The sequence below is a fragment of the Pyrgilauda ruficollis genome, unplaced genomic scaffold (assembly GCF_017590135.1).
Source record: "Pyrgilauda ruficollis isolate IOZ18807 unplaced genomic scaffold, ASM1759013v1 scaffold51, whole genome shotgun sequence".
NCBI classification, from domain to species: Eukaryota; Metazoa; Chordata; class Aves; order Passeriformes; family Passeridae; genus Pyrgilauda; species Pyrgilauda ruficollis.
The window spans coordinates 4,032,697-4,055,965 of NW_024526711.1; the positions used below are offsets into that span (position 1 = coordinate 4,032,697).

Sequence of the window (23,269 nt, forward strand, 5' to 3'; positions counted from 1 at the left end):
TCTGCCGGTGTCTACAGATGGTCCTGTCCAACTTGCCTCCCTACCAGTTTGTGAATTACTGACATTCACCTATAATTGCCCACACAAACACATGACTTGGGTGAGCAGAAGGTCCCAGTGATACTGTGATAGCTGGAGGGGTGGGTGTGGCATTAAGCAGGCACAGTCACCTTTCAAGGTGTTCCTCTCTGTCCTTTAGTTCAGACTTCAAAGCCTGCTGACTGGCTCCCTGAAAGGAAAAGGGCATCTGGACTCCCTGAAATTGGGGAAATTTTATTGTGTCCAATTCTGGGCTCCTTGATACAAGAGGGACATGTAGCTGCTGTGGGTCCAGTGGAGGGCAGCAAGGGTGATTGGAAGACTCATAAGACTTTCCTCTCTTATGAGGAAAGGCTGAGAGAGCTGAGCCTGGTTGCTGAAGATGTGGCTGAGGGGAGACCTCATTAATGTGTGTAAATATCCAAAGGGAGGTTACCAAGAATATGAAGACAGGCTCTTCTTGGTGGTCTCAACATGGATATGAGGCAACAGGCAGAAACTGATGCATGGGAAGTTCCACCTGAACATAAGGAAGAACTTATTTACTGTGTGGATGACCATGCACAGGAACAGATTTCCCAGAGAGATTGTGGAAGTTCTCTCACTCGAGAAACAAGAGCTGTGTGGACGCAGTCTTGTTCCACGTGCTTTAGGACGAACCTGGTTAAGCAGGGAGGCTGGACCAGGCGACCACTGTGGTCCCTTTCAACCTGACCCACTCTGATTCTGTGGTTTTGTAGCGCTTCTGCTCCCACGCAAATTATGATCAGCTTCCATAATGAAGCTACAAAGGAGCTTCGGTCCAGGAGAGCGTCCAGCCCGCGTGGAGCCTTGCTCCGGCCAGAGCCCCGTGTTCCTGGCCGGGGCCCGGGGCTCTGTCCCGCCGGCCGCGGGGCGGAGGCGGCCCGGGTCTGTGGGCGCTGCCCGCCCGCCCGCCGCGGCCGCTCGGTGTCGCCCTCGCAGCGGGCACGGCGAGGTGGCCGGGCTGTGGCGGGGCTGCAGCTGGGGACGACCGCGGCGAAGCCAGTGCCCCGGACCGGAGTCGTGAAAGTGTTCCCGTGTTCCAGCCCCGCCGGGCAGACACGGACCCTCCGGGATACCGCGCAGGTACAGGAGCCCGTGTCGACGTAGGGGTTCGATTGCAGGTTTGGGGGTGAAAATGAGGAGTCTTAACGCTCTTGTTCCAACTTTTAAGGCCGCGTCTGATGAGAAATGGAAATCTGGCTCACAGTCATCCTTCCTGTTGTTGACATCACCTGAAAACTCCGCTGGAAATATTTCCACTAGTTTGCTGCAAACATCGCGCCCCCTCCCCCGAGATCTCAACACCCTGTGAGTACACACTGGCTGCTGGTAGAGCTCTGATTGTGGAAATCCATGGCTACGGCATGTAATTGTTCTGCAGTGTTCTTTTTATTGCAAGCATTAATAAAGAGCTTATCGTGCCCTGGGGTGTTGTGTGTATTACGGCATAGGCTGTAGACAGTGCTCTGTTTTTTTAAAAAGACATGACCAATATCTTCATATTTTTATAATTATATGTGAAGCGATTACTTGGGTTTGTGCTTGGTACTTCTGCAATGCACATGACCAAAAGGACATGTTGTCTGCTACTGAATACATTTTGTTCACAGCGAAAACATGGGGAGAGTTATGGTAGGTGGATCAGTGAATCTTTGCCCCATGAGTTGTTTAAATGAACTTAGAATGTCCTACCAATGTTAAAGGAGTAATTGGGAAGATCAGTAAGTCCACCTCTGTCCAAATACAGAAAAATGTAAGCATCTTTTAACTCTTATGCAGCATTAGTTAGCCATGGATCAGATCCCCTGGTAGGACTGTTTGAGTCTATGGTTTATTCTGAGGAGAATGTTATTTACTTTCTTTCAAGGTGATGTGTCAGGCTGCACTGCTAGTTTTATAACGACTTATTTTGGCAGGCTCAAGTTTCAAGTATTGTGTAATCTTCATTCTCCAGATAGTTGGAAAACAAAGTGTTTCTGGAGATGTGTGATTGCATGTAAGATCTGCAGTTGCATTGCAGACCACAAGACATGGTGTAATGACTCTCCTTTGGAACTTCATAGCAATTTCTGAGCAGAAAATGCTCAAAAATAGTTAAACACACTGCATGTAGCAAAACCTGCAGTTGGATGGCTACATAAAGTATTTACATACCTGGTATGTAGATGAATGTAGATGATGAATGCCTGTTTTTCCATGAGGACCTATCTGCAAGGATAAATAGGAATTGTGTAGCAGTAGTAATGTCACTGCTTTTTCCCCTGTTTTTGTTTTTTTTGTGTGTGTGTTTGGTTTTTTGTTAAAATAAACTAATAAAATTTAAAAAGAGGTTTTGAGGTAGTATTCAGTTAGGAAGTTTTCACTTTTCCCTGCTCCTTAATATTTACCCAGAGAGTGCTACCAACCTCATAGAGGAGACTGGCTTTGAACACAAGAAATGAAGTAGCCAGTAAATGATTGGTAAAAATAAAGTGAAAACCTCTGATCATGCAGGTGCTTTCCTTCAAGATTTTTTCACAGAGGTATTTTCTTTTTTGAGGAACAGAAATTGTGAGAAGTTGTCTGCACTAATGGGCTCCCATGTTGGCTGATATGATGTAGTTGCAGCACCAGGCTTAGCATCTTGCCCTGTGGAGTTCGGATTATCAAACTTACCATGTTCTTGGACTAGGTGAGATGAATGATACCTGAGTAAATCAGGTGCTTGTAGGGTGTGGTGATGAGCAACTGAGCCTCAAGCTGCATTTCTCCATATGTCTTTAGCTTCACCTCTGTTTGACTTTGCCAGTGAGTCATTTTGTAATGGAAAAGAAAAAGACCTTACTGTCCCTTACTCACTAAATCTCTGTAACAGGATGAACAATGCTTATTGGTTTGGATAGGTGGTGTACCAAAGAACATTTTTAAAGCACTTTCAGGTTCTTAAATTAATTATACTGACAACTATATTTATTCTCATTAGTTTCAGATGTGTGCTTTCTCTTTTTCCCTCAACAGTTAGGACTTTGGATGAACTTGTAGAGAACTTACAGTTGTATCTTTTTTTAGAGGTATATCAGTACAACACATCCCTGTGGAAGTATTTTATTTAAAATCACAAATGAGGTGCCATATTTTATTGGCAAGATTGATCTATAGAGATATTTGTCAAAGACATAAATTGATTGTAATTGCTTTGGGCAAATAAAAATTTGAAATAAGTATTTTTAGTTACTTTTATTTACTCGGGAATTAATTATGTGACTTCCTTAAAAATGATCCAGCTAAAAATAGAAGGTGCAGAGCTGCACTTCAGAAAGACCTTAATTCATAACAGCAAGGGGCTAATTTTCTTTCCTGCCTCCTATCCAGCTATTTTGATCCCAAAAGTCTCCAGAATAGTACAATACTAGAAATATTGTTGCATACCATTGCTAACTTGTGAACCCTTTAGGAATAGCTTAGTTACTTCTCACTTGGCTACTCCACTCCCTGTTAGCAGGTGCTGCTGAAAAACAGTTTGTTACAGTTCATTGACAGCAGTTGTGAGAATAGTGAAATCCTGAAATACGCCATGTCTTGCTGTGACCTGTCAGTGAATTATGTGTACTGGTCTCTTTCTAAACTTTTTCCACTCCTTTTGTTTGTGTTTGGTTTATTTGATTTGTGAAGGCAGGTGTTCCAAATTTAGGAAGAGTCAGAATAAATGTGTGGAGTCCTTGCTTATTTGTTGTACAGCTTTCAAACACATGAATGCTGGGATGTTCCCTGTGCCTGGGATGTTCTTTGTGTATTGCTTCCTTTCGCAGGTTGTGCATGACACAGTGATGCTTTGTATTCAAAGTGCTGCTGGTTTGGCCAGACAGGTATTTTTCTTGTTTTCTGGAAAGTGCTGAGGTTGAGTTGGAGATGTGAAGGTGTTGAGAGTGAAGCAGGAAGGGTACTGTTGGTATGCAGTAGTTTGATACCAAAGTCAAGAATGCTATCAAAAAAAACCAACGATGAAATGAATGTCAATTTAGTTTACATTTTTAGAGGTGTGTGATAAATGAAGCATTAAGGCTGCACAGGACTTTGAGGCTAGAAACAATCTAGTTCATTACCACTAATAGCTAGTTGGGTATATCCTCTTGCCATAAATCAATCCCCATTGGATGTCCTAATGGATACAGTACAACAGCATTATCCAGATGTGGAGAGGTTGTCTTGGTAGCCTCAGTGATGCACTTCTGATGCAATATTGAATGCATAGGTAGCACATGATATATAATGCAGGACTGTAGGTTGCTGGCTTGCTCTCGCACTGTTTTACTTTTGATCCTTGGCAGTGATCCTGCCATGTGTGAGATGAAATGAAAGGTCATTGGAATGAACAGGAAGATGCTTTCTTGCAGCCAGCACTTGTGTCTTCCTGCTGTCTCCTCTGTGGATCTCTCCTTCCCAGTCTCCATATCCAGTGCTAGTCCTCCAAACCCTAGGTGCATCTCAGCCAAGCCACAGCCATGAGGGGGAATCTGGCTGTGATTAGGGATGGGATTTGGGCACATCTGTGGCAAGTGGTGGATGGAAGTATCTGGTGTGGAAGCCAGCCAGATGGAGCATACTGGGGCTACAGGGTAGCTGGGGTGTGATGTGATGAGCATAGGTATCCTAGTGGGACTGCCATAATCCTGAAGAAAAATTTATATACTCCTATGCCAAAAAAACCTAGGCTTTTTAATCTTATGTCATGATCAATAGCATTTTTGGAGTACTCTTCAAATCATTAAATCACACCTCCTTCAAATACTGGATTTAAACAAACTTCTTCCAACAGCCTGTCCCTTACACTTTCTCTCATGATTTGCCACCTTCCCCACCTGAGCACCATCCACTTTGTGAAGTGAACCACTGAAGATACAGGTTTTGTGTGCGTGTCTTGGCATGCTGTTGGACAAAAGCATTTTCATTTGCATTATGGAAAATGCATTTGGAATTGATGGAAATGAGTTCCTTAAGGGTGTACATCTTCATTGTGTCTGCATTGCAGTGGGATAATTTCCTTTTCCAGTTTGAGATGCCAATTGCTTTAAGCCAGTCAGGAATATTTTCTGTTGGTTTTAGCAGCATCTGCAATGTGACATCTTAGGAAGATCTGTTGCTAGGTCTGTTTATATTGTGCCAATATACTTCTGAGTTAAAGTGCCCTAAATTGTCTTGGTTGGGTCAATCACTGAGGAAAAGAGCCAGCCTTATAAAATAAGAAAGCACTGTGAATGTATGGTAATTACATGTGAGCTTAATAGTTTAGTAACTTTTTAACAGTGGTCACAGTGAATCATTTTAGGTATGATTTACTTCTGTTCAGAGTTTGATATCTGTCTGTGCAACAGATGCAGAAACTGGAGCTGGTTCAGAGTCTTGGGCAGGATGTGGTCTTTTCACTATATCATTACTGTTGCAGATAATTGCACTAATAACTGCCAGGCAGATCTGTTGCTTAACTCAGTTTTTTAGTATTTTGTAAAGCTTACATATGAGTAATTTTCCTTCATTTTCTGTCTGAGCACTTTTGGGATTTGACTATGTCTGGCTGAAGTCTTTCAAGAGGATTGTGGGACGGAGGGAAGGGGGGTGTCTTTCTTCTGGCTGCGGAATTATCTGCCTGACATCTATGATTTTTCATTGATGTTATTGTTCTAGTTTGAATCCAGATTTTAAAAGTGCAGCACTTTCTTATCAGTTTGCTTTTTCCAGACTTTGCAGCTGCTCCCGCATTCTTGCAAGTATGTGTTGTTCTTTTTTCACAGCTTCTGTGTAAAATCCAGCCGTACTCTTTCCATGTGCTCTTTTTTATTATTATTTTTAAGTTTAATGGTGGGGTTTAATGTTTATTTTTAAGCTTATGGGGTAAGTATTGTTATGAATGGCAGACTCAGGTGTGGAGTGAGCTTAAACATGAATTTGAAGTATAGTATTTTATTAATGAACAGTCAGCTACCAAGTTGGATTCTCTTCTTTCCCTGTAATACTACACTTAATCAGTTTGGAGAAGCCAGGATTTAAGAAACTCTGACCTGGCATGCACAGGGTGAGGCTGTCATCCATTTCACTTTCCCTGGTGTCTTGACAGACAAGTGCTGCTGCAGTTGAGCAGCTTCATTACCAGCATGCCTCATAAAGCAGAACTGGATTTGGGGATGAATGAGGACAGCTCAGTAAAGAGAGGGTGTTGATGTTGACTGTCTTAGTTGCTGCTAGCCTCAAAATAAGCAGGATCAAATTTAATTTGTTTAAATTCTAATAATGTAAAGAATTTTCAAAAACTCACCAAGTGACATAGATGCTTTTGACATAGTTGGAAAAGCAGAGTGGCTAACATTAGCAGCTTCTCTGTGTGACCATTTTTACAAATCATGCTTTGGTTGAAGGCAGTGAGAGGTGGATATCTCTTGCTGACTAGGACAGGACTGTCTGTCTGGGGAGATTTCTTTCAGATCTTCCATCTCTGTGGCCATGAGCTGAGCAAGTCCCATGGCTGCAGGAATGATGAGCCTGGTTTGGAGGTGTGGGTGAATGGCGTCATGGCCAGCCTGGCCAGTTCTCATCTCTAAGGTGGCTGTGTTTCATTTGCAGGGAAAGATGACATATATTCTCTTTAATGCCTTTCACTCTTGTAGGGCATCCAAATCAGTGACTCCGTCAAGCTGAGGAGGGAACATGAGTGTACGGGAAACAGCCTGAGAAAATCAGAGAAGAAAGACAACAACTTAAAACATAGCTTGAAAGTTGCAAACATATTTGATAAGAAGTGTTATTTCTTCTCACTTGTTTTGAGCTTGAAATATGCTGGTTTAATCTGATCTCTTCTAGTATTTCTCCAACCTGATTTTCTTCTACTTAATTATCCTACCTTTGGTTGTCTTATGTTCTCCTTTCTTGAAACTTTTCTAGTTTGGCTAAACTTTTCTAAAGAGGAGAAGGCCAGACTTAAAACTTCTAAGATGCAATTGAGTTTCTTAGATGATTGAATAAAGATCAGTTTGGTTGTACTCTCTGCAGTAATAATTTCTTAGCATCCTTTGTGCTTTTTAACTGTGCTGATGCTTTCATAAGAACAGTCTGCTGTCAATCCAGGATTTCATTCCTGCATCATCCCAAGCCCATCATTATGCATATGAAGTTGAGGTGTTTTTCCCCAGCACAAATACCAGACTGTGTTTAATGGTATTGAAATCTACCAGCCATTTTTAACAGCTGTAATCCTTCCCTGTCCTCTTGTGATTCATTAGTGGGTATAATGAACACAATGTATGCTTAATGCAGATGGCTGTGGGGCTGCAGGCTTAGTGTCCTTCTCTTGGGAAGACTGACCTTGTACTGTTTATTTCCTGTCTGCCTTCTTTCCTTTGGAGGGAATCTTTGGGGATTGGACATGAGTTATTGGGGAATAACTTCACATTAGTGCAAGTGTGGTAACAGGTTATGTGTATTATCACCACAAATGTGAAGTAGCTTAATTGAAACATCTGTCTTGTGTCCAAACAATCAACATTCAGCTCCATCTAATCTACATTGCAATCACATCCCAGCTTGCTTCATAAAATTTTAAGTTTCAGTATTCTGTTTGGGATTTAGTTTTGGTTAAAGACAGCCCTGCGTGTATTGCGGTAACTCACTTTGCTTCTCACTCTGCCTACTTGTCAGAACAGGTTGACTATTTCTATATTTAGCTCTGCTTTGTTTATTCATCCTTTCTCAATAAGAATTTTGCACTTTGTTTACCTGGAAGCAAGATGGGTCCCAATGGGAAAGTGAATGGTAGAATTAAAAGAGTGGTATGAATACTTGCAGTAAGTAGCATGCCATATCAATAAATCAAAGCAGAATTTGCAGGTATAAGCTCTGGTCCTTGGCAGAGTCTCTTAACTGAAAAAAACTTTATATTTTAAGAAATTGTTTCCAGATTCATAGTCTCCATACAAGAGTATTTTAGGTCAAAAAAACCAAACCCAAATTTTTTTTCTGCCTCCTTTTTGTTCCCCTTATCTCTGCCCACCAACACATGGTTGAGAAGTTTAAAAGCAAACTTCTGGGTTCCATATTCTTTCAGAGAATTTATCCTTTCATGTCTGTAACTGCAGACATACAAATGAGGAGGATGTTGCTGCTTCATTTACTAGAGCTGTGCCAGTTTTTCTTCTTTTTGTTTGTAATCCTGAAAGTAGGATACATGGTATGGAAGACAGAAACATAATCAAAACCAAGCATACAGAACTCAGATACATGCATTTACCATTTTTAAGAATGACTTTTTTGAAAAGTTGTAATAATATGAATTTGCTTACATATTTGTACATGCAGCAAATGTCTGCATATACTTACATGTAGTGAACTAGTTTTGGTGAGCAGACACACCAAGAAAACAGGTAAGGGTGCATTCAGAAGAACTGAGCACAGCACTTGAAATAAAAAAAAAAAACCAAACCAACATTTTAAATGTGTATTTGTTCTCCTCACAATTTGAATTTAAGACTCTCCTTGACTAGGCTGAAATAAGTGTTGAGCTACTCAGGAGGCTGTGGTGTAAAGCTAGTTTTGTGTGGGACCCATTCTCAGTCTTTCCCAGACGTGGAATAAAGAGTGTCAGTGAAATTGAGAACTTGCTCTGTGTTTTAGTCTTGTGTAACTCTCATGAAACACACGGATACTCTGCCTTGGTAGAAAAAGCACTAAATGTGCTTTTCAAGTAAGCTAAGCCAGGGAAGGTTATCAGAGGAGAATGACACTGTGATGGAATTCTCAGGACATTAGTAAATATGTTTCACACTAAGATGAAGGATTGTTCTGTCATTCTGGGGAGCTGTATACTTGTCATCTTCCCCAAAGTACTGAGATTTTGGAAGGCATTAACTATATAGGCAGTGTCTTAGTTTGATGGTTATTAATAAAGTCACATTGTAAATTTCAATATAGCAGCAAGTATCTGTTGTATGTCTGTCCTTTTTGCCTGTAAATAGCAAATTGACCTTCAGTTGATCAGTTGTCATTATTAAAATTTTGAGAATGAGTATCCACTCTTCTGCAAACAAAAGTTTTTTGTGGTTTGTATATGTTAAGCTTAGCTCAAAATAGATACGGTGTTCCAGGGAAAACAGAGTCCAGCAAAAGTTCAATGCAAAAGTTAGCAGATTTCACCAAGTACCATTTGAAAATCACTTCAGTTACACTCTGCAAGTGGGATTTTCAGGCCTTGCTTAATTAAGGATCAAGAATAAAGTGATACTGAAATAATGACTGTTTTAAAAATTCCTATGATTTTTATTCAAATAACAGTATGGCCCACAGAGAGGTAATTATCAACAAATTGTGTGTAGCAAAATTGTAATTAATTTACTGTATTATATCTCGAAGGGTAGAACTGAAAAACAAAACCTTCAACTTGTTTTTGCATTATTAAATAGTTTAGACATGGATGCTTATTATCCTGGTTTTTTAAAGTTGAATTTTATGTCGTATTTTGTATCAGTAATGCTGGATCAAAACCTGATTTCCCTGCTTCTGTAGCTGATCTCATTCAGTTTGATGACTGTTTATGTGAATAAGACTCAAAGAATGTGGCTTTGTATGAAAAATATCCTCCCAGAGGGAGTTGTAGTAGGCTCACACTTAATATAAAGGGAAAAAAAGACAGGAATGAATGTTTATGTTTCCTTGTCTTGTTGTACAATGATTTTCAGTGAAGTTTCATATTCCTTGAAATTAAATCTGTAGCCAAGATAATATGATATTGGACAATTTTTATAATTCAGCATGCAGGTCTGTGCTGTTGAAACAAAAGGCTGAGTGTTTTTAGGTGCAGATAGCCTGACTAAAATAACATGTTGCCAAAGAAGTTGCAGTGCATTTTCGATAATGTTGAGCAGAGAGGTAATTGTGAACTCTGCATGGTGTGTTACAGTCATGGGAGTAGTTAACAAGATAAAGAAAATCTCAGCTTTCTCTCTGTTTACAAAACTGGCCTTTCTGGAAGGACTGGAAAACAAGAATACAAATATATAATCTGCTTGTATTCTCTTTTTACCCCTCCTTTTTGCCTCCCTGTGTTGAGCCAAAAATAAATGGGAAGACTAACTGTAAGAAAACAGCACTAGAGTCAGTCCTCTTCCTCAGTTTTCTCTCTCTCCTCTGTACCCACTGGGAGCTGCAGGTTGTGTGGCAACTGCAGCTCCCCTGATTAGGTGTGATTCAGTCCTGTAGTGCTCCTCTGTTAACTCCTCCTTGCTCTCACTGCAGTACCTGCAAATCCAGAGATGGAGCAGCACAGCTCAGGGGTGAAGTTTGATCCTGTCTGCTCTGAAACACCTATGTGTGTTTCTGCCATATTAGGCCACTCCTGTGATTGTAAGGTAATGAAGATATCCTTGACTTTTTTGCCATTTAGTTTTCCCATTTTCTCTTCATTTTGTGCCACTTCTAAAAGTTCTGCATTGTTCCCCAGTTTCATCTTCCCCCCTCTTTTGTCCTAGTACTTTCGTATCATTGATTAGAGAATCATCTGATTTTCCTTGATCTGTTCCTCATCCCCTACAAATTTCCTGTTGTTTTGCTAGTTGTGCTCTTAACAGTGGCTAATAAGTGCTCAGTCAAGACTTTGAACCCAGAAGAGATGTGAATAGAGCAAAAGGTTTTTTTGACAATCCTTTAAGAAAGAATTTGTGAGAGAATGAAGAAGGATCTGTGTCCCTCTTCCATACCTTTCCAGGCCATCTTTATAGATCAGATTGATGGCTGTGGCACATCTTCTCAGGCTTTTTAAAAGCTTTATGTTCAGTATTTTCTTCCTCATCCTATCCTCCAGCCTTTACCTGTCTCAATTTGCAATCTTATTTTTTCTGCTTTCACTTCAACTCTAGTATTGTTTTGGATCTTGGGGCATGTTTTTCCATCTCTGACTGCTTTCAACTCGCTTTGTTCCAACATCAGTAGCTTATGGGCTTTTCTGGTTGTGCTTCTAGCTTTGCTAGGCTTCCCGTCCTTATCAGTGTGCTGTTTTTTTGATAACAATGGCTAACTGCGTTCCTTGGTAGGAGTGATGGTTAAGGAATATCTATTTCTATCTTACTGGACGGGAACTGCCATCTCCTTGAGATTTTTATTGTGTTTTTCCTGTGTGTTTTAGAAGTGAAAATGGAATCCCTTTCAAAAGGGTATCCTCAAATATAAGAGGCACAGGGGTGCTGAGCTTTGTAAGGGTAGGGAAGGAGATGGCCATGAGGAAAATCCTGCATGTTTCTGGAAAAATGGTCCAGGAACATGATGTCCCTCTAGCATGATCCTGCTCTTCTCTGTTTCTCTGTCATCAGGTTTAGGATTTTTTTGCTTCTTATTTCTCTTTAGGACCTGGGGAGCCTTTGTGTGCAGATAATATAAAATGTTCTCCATGTCTTAATGCAATCTTGTATGACCTGGCCTCTTTTAAATTATGAAGGAGACTCAGATATGCTGAGATTTCAGAATATTCATTAACTATAAAGCAGATACACTGACCTGCGTGATCCTTTTCAGTACTCAAAATAGACCAAAGCATCTATTTTGACTGAAGACAAATAAAAAACCTAAGGAGACCGAGGTGGATGTAACAAATAGCATCATCCTCCATGGTTCCTGTTAGTGGCTGACCAAGGAGGTGCTTGTACTAAGGGATCCTGACTTTACCAAGCTGCTGTAGGTAAGCCCACGTAGTAACACATTTCCAGGTTTTCCTTTCTTTCAGGCTGTGGGAAATATCCACAAGCATTAAGAGGCTGAGTGTCTTTAAAGCCAGTTTCAGTTCCCAGGGAGATGGTTTCCACTGCAGGACTGCTCCTTTGGGTTCCTGCAGTGCCTGTGAGCACAGAGGGGAAAAGAGGCGGGTCAGGGGGGAGTGGGGGTAATTTGTGTTCACTTTGCACTCTCAGCTCTCTGTACCTGACACAAGTACGAATATTTCTGGATTATGAACCTGTGACTTCTTGTGTGCAGCCATGAGGGCAGAGTCTTCCCTGGGAGTTGAGGTTCTGTCCCACAGGAGGAGAAGCTTTCAAGAAATGCAGTCTCTGTAGTATAGTTTCTTGAAACACCTAAAATTATATTAGTGGTGATCCTTTAAATCTGTACAAAGAGCCTGCTGGTGTGGGAGATTTTTATTTTACCTGATTGGGTATTGCATTTCAGTGCAGCAGATGGCATGTATGACAAGTGCCCTTTGGTAAGAGAGCAAACAGCAAGAAATACACCCCAAACCCCTGGTGTTTTCTTAGGCCTTTTATAACATCAAAGCACCCTTGTGCAATGCTCATTTCAGTCACCTGATGCAAGAGCCAAGGTTTTGTGATAGCTGCTTTCTTCCGTTGTTCCTGTGTTAGTACAGCTGGCAAGATTCTCAAGATACAGGGAAGAGCAATGTGATATTCAAGGTGAGATGATGTGTTTATTGAGCCATAGCCTGAGCTGAGAGAGATTAACTTCAGTTGCTTGTCCTGGAAGTATTTTGTGTTGATGCATAGCTTTTTAAAATTAACTGACATCCTAGTTTGCAATATAAGTAGGATAGGACGGAAACATGGTTTTGTTTATTTTGGGCTTGGTGAGGAGGCATTCCTCATGAGTCAAATGCTGAGTTGAGACTACTGCTCTGCATGGGTTGCACAGAATGAATGAAGAAGGACATTTTGGGAATTAGGCTGTTCAGTTGGGTTGGAACAAAAGAGCCCTGAGGTAGGGGAATCACTTTTGTTATCTGACTGAGATTCCCACCAGTGAACTTCTGCATGGAGTGGGGAAGAGTCTTCTATAGAACTTCCAAAGAATTTAGCAAGTAATAAAGATAGCACAGAGGGTGCCCACAACCTGCTGAGAGATCCTTCAGCTCCATGACTGCCAATGGTCTGGGCAAGAGGATCACAATTTCCATAGTTTTCTTTGCATGACCTGTTTGGAGATTACTCACAAACATCACCTATACAGATACAGCTGTGAAAGGCAACTTGACCTTGTTGTATGACAACTCTATAGGAGAATTTAGATTACTTTTTGCAGTTACTGTTACTTGCAGTTACTACTTATAGTAGCCTTCCTTCCAGAATAACTTAGGGAAAGTCTGTGTCTGTGTGGTATCAAACTCTGTCCCTGACTATTGATAATGGTGAGTGCATTAAACATCAAAGTCTTCTTTCTGTGGAGAATCAAGTCCCTAGTCTGGTCCCCCAAGTCCAGAACCTGCTTTATTGGTATGGCATATCCCTTTGGCCAGGTCAGCTGTCCTGGCCATGCTCCCTCCTGGCTTCTTGTGCCCCTCCTCACTGGCAGAGCAGGAGACACTGAAAAGTCCTTGACTCAGGGTAAGCACTGCTGAGCCACAACTGAAATACCAGTGTGTTACCAACATCATTCTTATACTAAATCCAAAACACAGCACAGAACCAGCTGCTAAGAAAATTGGCTCTATCCCAGCTAAGAGCAGGACAAGGAGAAGGTGTAACTAGAGTGGGCAGGGTGTGAAATGGACTAGAGCAGCTGAAGGCTTTTTGCAGATACTTCTTCAAACCAATGTTATTCACCCAATGCCAGGACTGTCTTCAGACTGTGTTTGCATAAACTAAACTTACTCCTGGATTCTCATGTTGTAGTGTCTGAGTCAGCAAATGTGTCCTACTGCTGTATTCAGCCCAGTATGTTTTAATGAAACAAAGGTCTTGTACCAAAACTGCTGCTGTTATTATTGTGTAGTCTGTCCCAGCACGTGGCTTTTCTCAGGTGTAACTCTCTTTCTTCCTCCAAAATCTACAATTGTGAGTCTTACTGGCCTGCTACCACATGTCTTCAAAGAATGCCAAGGGGCATTTTTAATGAGAATTGCTTTAGAATTCCTGGCTTGATTTATGAGGTAAAGAAAAAAAATAATCACAGAAACATTGTCCTCTTACCTGTTGAAATTTTTTTCTTCAACTTTATGGTGATAACAGCTTAACTTTTTGCAAATGGAATAACCAAATATTTACCTGTTTTTCACTTAGAAATATAGGCTGTTTTTGCTTAGATGCATGACAGTTTGAGAGAAAGGGAAGTGGAATGGTAAAGGTCTAGAGGTCTTTCTAGAGGACTAGAGGTTCTAAATTGTGGAACAGATAAACATTCAGGGCCTCAGCATTGGTTGTTTGCTGAAAACTTTTCCTGTAACTTGTCTTGGAGAAATAAAGCTGAAAATGTTTTTAGCAGTTTGCTGTACTGTTCTAAGGAGGTTTTTGTAACTTGTACAAAGTGAGACAAACATGGCAGCAGGTCTTCATTTTTAGTTTCCTTTCATCAGCCCACCAGTGTTAATGTATGCACTTCTTTCTTTCTTTTGAACAAGACTACATGACAGCCACAGAAATAAAGCAAGTACAGTCATTCTGCACTGTTTATATTTATGCATTCATAATCATAATTCGTAAGCATGTTCACAGGTGTAGAAATCCACTCCAGCCCATGTGGAGGTCACCAGTAACAACAGGTGCTCTAAGTCTTATCAGCATCTTCACTGCCTTTCAAAAAGTGCCAAACCTGTTCTCATTTATGCTGCACTCCACCACTAGATGTAATTTCTCACTATTCAGTAACACCTCCCTCTCCTTTCCCCCCACTCTAAAAAAAAAAAAAAAAAAAAAAGCTTGACTCCCAACATTCCTCTCATGTCTTACATATATGTGTGAAAGTCTGTGGCAAGAATGTTCCTTACCACTAGCCAATCCTCTGCTGCTGCTTTATATGCTTTTGTCTTCTAGCACTCATTCCTGTAGTTCAGGTGCTGGAGGAGGTGTGTACTGTAGTTTTAAACACCCTTCAGTGCGAGTCCTGTGGATCATTAGCATAGGCAAGTGGTATGAGAGAACACAGAGGCAAGGGGTACCGCTGGATATTTGGTTTTGGTTTTCCATGGCTTTTATTTAAAAAGGAAATTAAACATGAAAAACCGTAAGAAGAGAAGAGGTGGTATAAACCTTAAAGACGTCATTGAGTATTTGCTGCTGTGTGGGAGACATGGACTGTGTGGTGCACGGGACAAGCAGTGACTGGGCAAGCCTCTGGAGAGGTAAGAGTGCACTTTTGTGTGGAAGCCATGACCTGGAAGCCAAGAGCACGCTCGCACCATCGGGAGAAACGCTTGACTAATTCTGGCAGTTCCTGCTGTCTCCATGATTTGCTTTGCAGCTTTAGTGTTACATTAACTCCTCCTTGGTGTTACATTAATCCGGGGCAAACAAGTTCCTTAGGTTTCTTGTTGCACTCCCAAACAAACACATTCATCAAAACTGGGATAACTTTCTGCACATACCTTGCTTTTACTGTGTTCTTTTGCACACATTGATTCTGCATACAAGTCTGAAAAATATGTGTTTCATGATTTTTGTTTCCTTGTTTTAATACCTATCTCTCTAAGTATTATACTGAGGGGTTAGATCTCCAGAGAATTTTGTTTATTAAATCCAAGGAATGAAATAATAATATAAACAATGTTATTATCGTTATTATTATTATCATTATTATTATTACTATTACTATTATTATTATTTTGTCCCTTGATGGTCCAGAGCAGATCTGTGTCTGAAAATGCAGAGAAAGCATTCTTTGAGAGGAGACTGGCACTCTGTTGCAAAGGTTGCCCAGATGCCAGGTTCAGTACTCGAATAAGACATTTCTTGCCCATATTGGTTCTGCTGACTTTGTTTCAATCTCTTAATTGGTTTTTATAAGCTTTGAATCAGAGTAAGAAAGAGTAATGTTCTCATTCACTTCACTTCTGAAGTGAATTTCTGTGTATCCTCATCCCAGCAGGTCTGTCAGCAAACTAACATGGAGTCTAGGAAGAAGGAAACTTCTCAAACAGAACTTTTCCTAACCAGATGAAAATACAAATCTGTTGTTCTCAATCTCCAAACCTGGTTTATATAAGAACTCAGATGCCTTGTAAGAGAACAGCTACGAGACTGTTGATGCAAAATTGCAAGTATTGTTCTTGTGTGTAAACAGTTTGTCAGTATTACTGGAGGTACCAAAACAGAAAAAGTAAAAAGAAAACTGTACTCACCAAGGGGATAGTCCTGCTCTGCTTGATGCTTCTGACAGAAGTTGTGCTATGTAGGACAGAAACAGGATCCATTTCAGCTTCTCCATTTCTTTACCCTCTGCTGCTTCCTGCTGAACTACCTTTTTTTTTCCCCCAGTAGCCTGAAATACATTCCAGAAATGTCTGTGTGAGGTAGAAGAATAAAAGTGCCAAGGCTGCTGATGAATAAGAGACTTTGTGATGAATCTTGTAAAATTGGACCTTTTCATTCAGAGAATAGTTCTCAGTTACTGAGTCTTTTGTTGCCTTCTTTTGAATTGCCAGGGAGAGGAGGAGATGTTAAGTGTTGTCCTGCAACACTTCCCTCTGGCGTACCTGAATTACCAGAGGGGTGAATTGCTTTGACAGGGAGGGGGGTGGGTGGGGGAAAATGCGGAGGAAGTTGACTTAGTTTGTTAAATCTGAAGATGCAGCAATCGTATTACCTCACTTCTGAAACTACACGGTTTTGGGATATTTAAATTTACATTGGAAGTTTGATTTTGAACTTGCTGATCCAATCTGAGAGATGATAATGAAAACTTACAGCTTTAAAATCACCACTTTTTAAACAGATATTCAGGTTTTACTGACACCCAGTTCCTTGGAATAAATCTGTAAGATGAAATTTTTTTTTTTTATTCTAAACTGTTTTGCAACAATATTATTATTCTAAGATTTGGTTTATTTGTTGATTCTTCAGCTTGGAGCTTCCTACAAGGAGAATTTGGATTGCATGTATATTTTAACCAGGCTATGTCAGAATCCCATACATACATTTTTTTTCCTGTGTAGGGTTTTCCTGTAGTAAGAGCTGGAGAGCTATGGCAGTTTCCATCTTAACAAGGTGGCGTGCAGAGTGTGGTCAGGGCTGCAGCAGCTGTGTCCCAGCCTTCATGCCTCAAATGATAGTATCTAATTGCTAATAGGCAGTAGTAATATGTAAACCTAGATGTGTGAGCTGTCACTGCAAGAAGGGGCGCTTGGTGCAATGGAGGAGCTGCCTTCTAGTTCGACAGGAGTCCTTGCTTGTGAAAGCTTGCAGTTAGCAGAACTGAGTCTCACAGATCTGTCTCCAAACCCTTAGTTCTTCATTAGGTCTGACAGGGTATCATACACATGTCTTTGAAATTAATCCATTCTTTGAAATTCTTGTGATGCTTTTTAACTTAAACACCTTGAGAGAGAGAGAAGTGTCTCTAAAACAGTTCCATATTTTCCCCTTTAGTTATTGTAGGAGCTCCTGTTGTCTCCATTTGCAATGTTTCCTTCTCTCTCAAGCTGAAGTGGGCAGCTCTGCTGCAGCAAACACTGTAGCATCCTTTCAGCATTGCTGCCAGAGCCATCAGTTTCCAGCTTCAAGGTAGCTGCCCTGTCTCCACAGATCCTTCCAGCTTTTTGTGTTGGCTGCTGGTGCATTGGCTTGGCAGCAGCTCTTGTCTGGGTGAGCTTTTTAGAGACTTCAGTGCTTATTTTTGTGCGGAAATCTTCTGGACAAAATGTCTAACTCAGGAGGTAGGCAGCTGCTTTCCACACTGCACCAAGTTCTGTGTTTCACTTCTTTATTGTGTACAAGGGCTTTGGCTGGCAAGACTGTGCTCCCTCTCTGTGCTGCTTGTTCTTCTGAACAGTTGCAGCAGCCGCCATCCCTTCAGATCTCAGGGGGAGACCTCGGAATGCAGTGGTAAGCATAAGCATCCAGATCTTTTCAGTGCAAGGGGAATGCCCTAGCAGGGTGCTTGTTGAGGAGCACTGCAAGATGGCCAGATGGGGCTACTTCCCTCCATCACCAGGCAAGAAAGGAGAGAAACCAGAAGTGGGTACAAGTTTCAAGAGCAAGGCAGCCTCTTCTCCCTGTGCCTGTGAGGGAGGCACCCTGACAGCCCATGCCACCAGCAGCACCTGATGCAGAGCTGCACTGATGGCTCTTCCCTTCTCCCTGAAGTCTGAAGATGTCAGATGGGCTCTCTGCTCTCTCCCTGAGGGTTTTGTTGTGGCAGGGCACCCCAAGAGCACAGTCCTTCTGAAGAGCTTCCCACATTTACAGGGATAGAGCAGGCCAGCCAGACTCACACACCACACTTGCACTTGATTTCTAATGTGAAACCTTGCTCACTGATGTAGGGGGAAAAGACAAGCACATGCCTCTTTGAAAAATGCTTTCTGTGACCAGTTTTGTCCTCCACCCTGCAAATACGGTATTAAGAGCATGATTAATTTTTAAGGGAATGAGTCCTGTCATAGACCAACATTGCTGCTTTTGCCCACCTGAGAAGATTCAATGTGGAGTCTGTTCTTCTAGCTGGGGAGCTCAGCACTGGCCTCATGGAAAGCAGATAGATAGACCCCTGCAGAAAAGAGAGCTATAGACATATGGTTCCCTGCAAGCACGCTGAAATACTCTTTTCTCTTGGACCAGCAGGTGACAGTCTCCCCTCCCAGCAAAGGGACTTCATCATTCTTTAACATTACTGTAAAAGTGAGGCTCTATTCTTAAGGTGACATGGCAAAGCTGGTATCCTTAGTTTTCCTTAGACATTTCTTAGGTTTTTTTATGGACTCTTAGAAGCTACTGATTTAAGTCATAAAATACTGAATATTGTGAAAATTGCAGTGCACACTTGCCCAAGAGGATTTGTGGCTGTATATTACGCTTTCTCCAGAATGGTGTGGCGAGGAGGAATTCTCTGTCCATTCTGAAGATCTGGGTGTTTTGTTTTGTAAACCAAAAAACTAGTTTGTTGCCTAGTGTTGTTGCTGCAGATCTCTTAAGACGTAGTGTCCAGGACTGAACATGTTTTGCAGGATGTTTGCTCTAACCCCAGCTTGCCACTTCCTCCTTCATTTAATGAAGACAGAGGGTTCTTTATTGTATGATAGCCAAAATGTAATATGATAGTGTTGCAGGAGAGCTGGTGGAATGGTACCAGGTGTTTGGTGCTTTCTGTTTCAGGGAGATCTGCAGCTGTAAGAATGGCTTCTGTCTTACTCAGTCCTTATGCAGGAAGGAAGAGAAGGCAGGTTGGGAATACTTTGTGGTATGGCACCATCTGTGCAGCCACAAGCTTTCCGGGGGTTGCAAGTCGGTGTGGATGGTATTTCTCACCACGTGTGAAAACCTCTGAGTTAGCAAACCAAATAGATGTGAAAACCCGTACAGAATCTCCAAAAGATCCAATTTTAGATCACATTTTTTCCTGAGGGAAGTTTGGGCATTCTGTTCTTGTATAAAGGCATCGGGATTGTTTTGTCCCTGGCCAAAGGAGAAGCAGCTGAGGTTTCCTTATAGAATGTGCTTTTAGTTAGCTAGTTCTGATCATCTGCTGTAGATATTCTTGCTGTTTGTGTTTTACCTTCTGTTGTGTTTCAAGAGAGCCAGCACATACTACAATACCATCTTTCTCCTGATGGGTATACGAATAAGGGAGGACTGATAAATTGTTGTTTCAGAACTGCTTCTTGAAAAACACATACATCATTTTGTGGACAAATTCAATAACTAGAACATGTTTTTTTTCATTTTTGAACATATGTCTCAGGAAATATGTTATCCTATGTGTTATCCCACGAACACATTGTTCTTTGGAAGTACTGTTGACTGTGCTTATTAATGCATAGTGAAAAATCTCTTACAAAGAGAACTTGCATAGCCTGTATGGAAAAGTAGCTTAATTCTCCTGTCTTTAAAGATTACTTTAGCTTTGGAGCTTCTCTCCCAACAACAGGTTTAAAATAAGACACTTATTTATAAGATGTCTTGCACAATTAAGCCATTAAGGCAGTCTCAAAATGAGTTAATAGCAGTAGCAGCCTCCTGTTCTCTCAGAGAAGGATGTGTAACTTTTTCTTCTAGCTAAATTGTATATCAGAATTTTAAAAAGGCTTCTTGTAAATATTCCCTTGCAGAAAGAGTGTTCAACCTGCCACTGGATCCAATTATATTCCCATATGAAAACATCCTTTGACCCACTAGTATCTTTTATTTTTTCTGGCAAGTAGAATGCATGCAACATAAGCCCTGAAACTGGATTCATACTACAGTCATTGTACAAATTAATTTTATTTAGAAGTGGCAAAGTCTTTCCATATTCTCCCAGTATATATGCTGATTAATATTTTCTAATCTCATTCATACCACATAATAGTTGGGTTTGGAATGGGATGCCTGGAGGTCTGTGGAAGCTGCACACTTCATATGCTGGAACAGTGCTTTGAAAACCTGAAGGAAACTAAATCAGGTCCTCATACAGCCTGCTTTCCTGATTGAAGATGAAACCACTTTTGGCTCAGTAGCTTTCAATTGTACTGCTGATCTCCCAACAGTAGTACACCGCTATAGATTTCATCTTGAGTAATCATTTCACAGCTGCCCTTACATCATTGCCATGTTTTTGTCCTTCGCCCTTGACTGAGCTTTTGAGCAATGAGCATCTGGTGAAGGTGATGACAATGATTAAAATGTAACCATTCAGAAAAAAAAGCTGCCAAGGACGTTTGCACCAAGAGGTTTGTGTTGGGTACTCAGCTTCATAGGTGAAGCAGTAAAATCTTGTCAGGAGGTCATTCATTTTGAGAGTAATTGGACAGGGCATTGCAAGTCTTCATCTCGTGTTATGAAGAGTGGTCAAACAGGTCAAAATTTCAAGCTAGTAAAAAGTAATCTCTTGATTTTTCTTTTAAAAAAGATCAGCCAGGTCTGTCCTGTGTGTTTCTTTACCCACTGTATGCTGACATCATTTGGATCTAGCTGCTGCTGGAATAAAAGGCCATTTTGCCACCTGTGTTCACCAGCTACCGTAAGCAGAGAAGAAAGAGAGAAATACTTTGAATCCATCTGTTAAGATGGACTAACTGCCAGGTTAGGAGGGCTGTTTGGACCCATGTGGGCAAGTGAGAACTAAATAATTGCAATGGTCTAGTTTCTTTTACAGCCCCTGAAGGCAAGTGTTTGTGATTATTTGCTGTAAGACACAAATCAGAAGCAATATGTACATTAGGATTTGGGAACCATCGCATTACCCTAGTGTAAGAGGAGAAAAAAGAACCTGGGTAAATTTCCTCATGCTAAGGGACATCTATTATCTGCAGAATAGATATCATGAACTATTTTAAAAAGATACCTCTTGGAAAGCAAATTGCTGAATTTCTCTTTTTAGTTGGTGGATCAGAAAGCCATTACCCTCTTGTACAGCTTTTGTTCCAGTATCCTGCACAGTCATTTTGCTGAGCAGCGGAAGGCACAGAAGGAAGGAGGGTCACTGCATGCTATGAAACCTCTCCCGCAGCCCTGCATTAATAGGTTCCTTTTTTCTGGCCTGTGTAATACCTGTCAGCTGCCCCTTGTGCCATGTTTGCACAAGGATCATTCCTGCAGTGTATTTGGCCCCAGTTTGTGCTATGGCTGAATTAGGTCAAGCCAAACCAATATATAACACTTTTTTCTCCTGGTTAGATTGACCCTGGGGGTAAACCTGTTCTCGGGCTATGTCTGGTTTTATATATATGCTGGGTCAAGGTACTAACTGTTAGTCGAAGTTGCTGGCTTGTTCACGGTTCATTAAAAATAAAGCAGACAAGCTAACACTGAATCGACTGCTCCAAAGTTGTGTTAATGTTTTCCTTCCTGACACAGGCGGGGACCTGACCTCTTTCCTCTTACCGGTGGTTTTGTATGCAAGAAGCTTAACTTGTCTTTAAAATCTCATTTGTCAGTAAAAACAGCTGTGTTATGAAATACAAAAGCTCATCTCATCAGTAAAGGAAAATACTCTTTTGCCCTGTAACACAGTACAGAACAGGGCAGTGTGGAAGTGCAATCCCTCTGCCTGACAGAAACATGTAAGTCAACTCTGAAACTCTGACTGATGTCATTTACTGACCCTTAGGGCCTTTCTCACCTTCTGAGCATGTGCCCTAGGCAGTTTGGGAACTGCCCAGTGCGTTAAAGGACGCCTGGGATGCTTTGTGTTCCCAAGTAGTGCAGCTGCTTTTGTGGATGCAGTGAGAGCTGTACTCCAGTTTTAGAACTCCTTTTACCCTGTGGGGGTAACAGCAGCTTTTGGTGCTGAGCACCTACAGCTGTGAGATACTTCCAGCCTTGTCCCTTCACTTCTATTCAGAAGTGGTGGTAGCACTCTATAACTTAGATGGTGGGTTGGGAGGATGCCTTTTGGAGGTTGCATTTGCTCTGTAACTCCTCTACCCAGAGCAGCACAGCTTCTTGTGACCGCTGTGCTCTGTTTTTGTCACAGTGGTCCTCGCTGTGCCAGAAAGCATCCAAATGAGACCTTCCACCCTTCTTTGGCTTCCTCAGGGTAGATGAATTGCACCCTTGAGAGCAGTAATAAATGTGAGTTTGAAAATTGCTTTTTAACTTTTATCTTCCTTTCTCAGTGTTTTGATTAAGGCAAATTAAAAATTAATCACATAGCAGCCTGTATTCTAAGGTCATGCAAGTTAGCAATTTGAATTCATTGAGTATGACGGGGGCATAAAGATAAAATGAGAGGTTTCAGGGGGTCTTACAATACTAATTCTTTAGGGATGAGCAAAATAGCAGACTGAGATTTGCTAGGTTCAGAGGGATGCCAGGATAATCAAACCATCCACAGGTCTGGATTCCTGTACAGTGAGATCCTAGATAATCATGTAGACTATTAGATATTCCATATTGCATTGTCATTTCTTTGTCAGTGCAAAAAATACCCCACTACCCACATGGGGACAAAATGTCGCATACACTTCCATGAGGATGACCATGTCTGCCCTAAGTATCCTTAGTAAGTATCCTGTGCTTATTTTAATTCTGGCTGGAGATTGTCTGGTTTCACCCTCTGCAAGGTGGGATATTGGCACCACCAAGTACCTTTTTGAACAGCTAAACTAAATGTTACCTTTTTTGAAGAAAAAAAAAAAATAGGCACTCAGTCGTCTTCTTAATAATAATGATAATGTATTTTTATAAAGTATCTTACGTAATTTTCTAAAATCAAAGCACTGGGGCCTAAATAGCTGAGCTTCATTAAGCAGATGAAATGAAAGAAGAGAAGCATCTGGCAGAAGAATGGAGGGCAGTGTAAAAATAGAGGCATATGGTTGTTTGAGTAGCATTAGTAATTT

General features: G+C 41.2%; 1 protein-coding gene across 4 annotated transcripts in view; it reads left to right on the forward strand.

Annotated features, from left to right (window-relative positions):
- Positions 1-1,004: 1,004 nt before the first annotated feature.
- Positions 1,005-23,269, forward strand: part of ANKRD6 (ankyrin repeat domain 6) — an 85,900-nt gene continuing 63,635 nt past the window's right edge. For all 4 annotated transcript variants that reach the window (XM_041480384.1, XM_041480386.1, XM_041480390.1 and 1 more), the window contains exons 1-2: positions 1,005-1,146; positions 1,235-1,371. The gene's annotated coding sequence lies outside the window, so the exon portion shown is untranslated. The remainder of the gene's footprint in view (positions 1,147-1,234; positions 1,372-23,269) is intronic.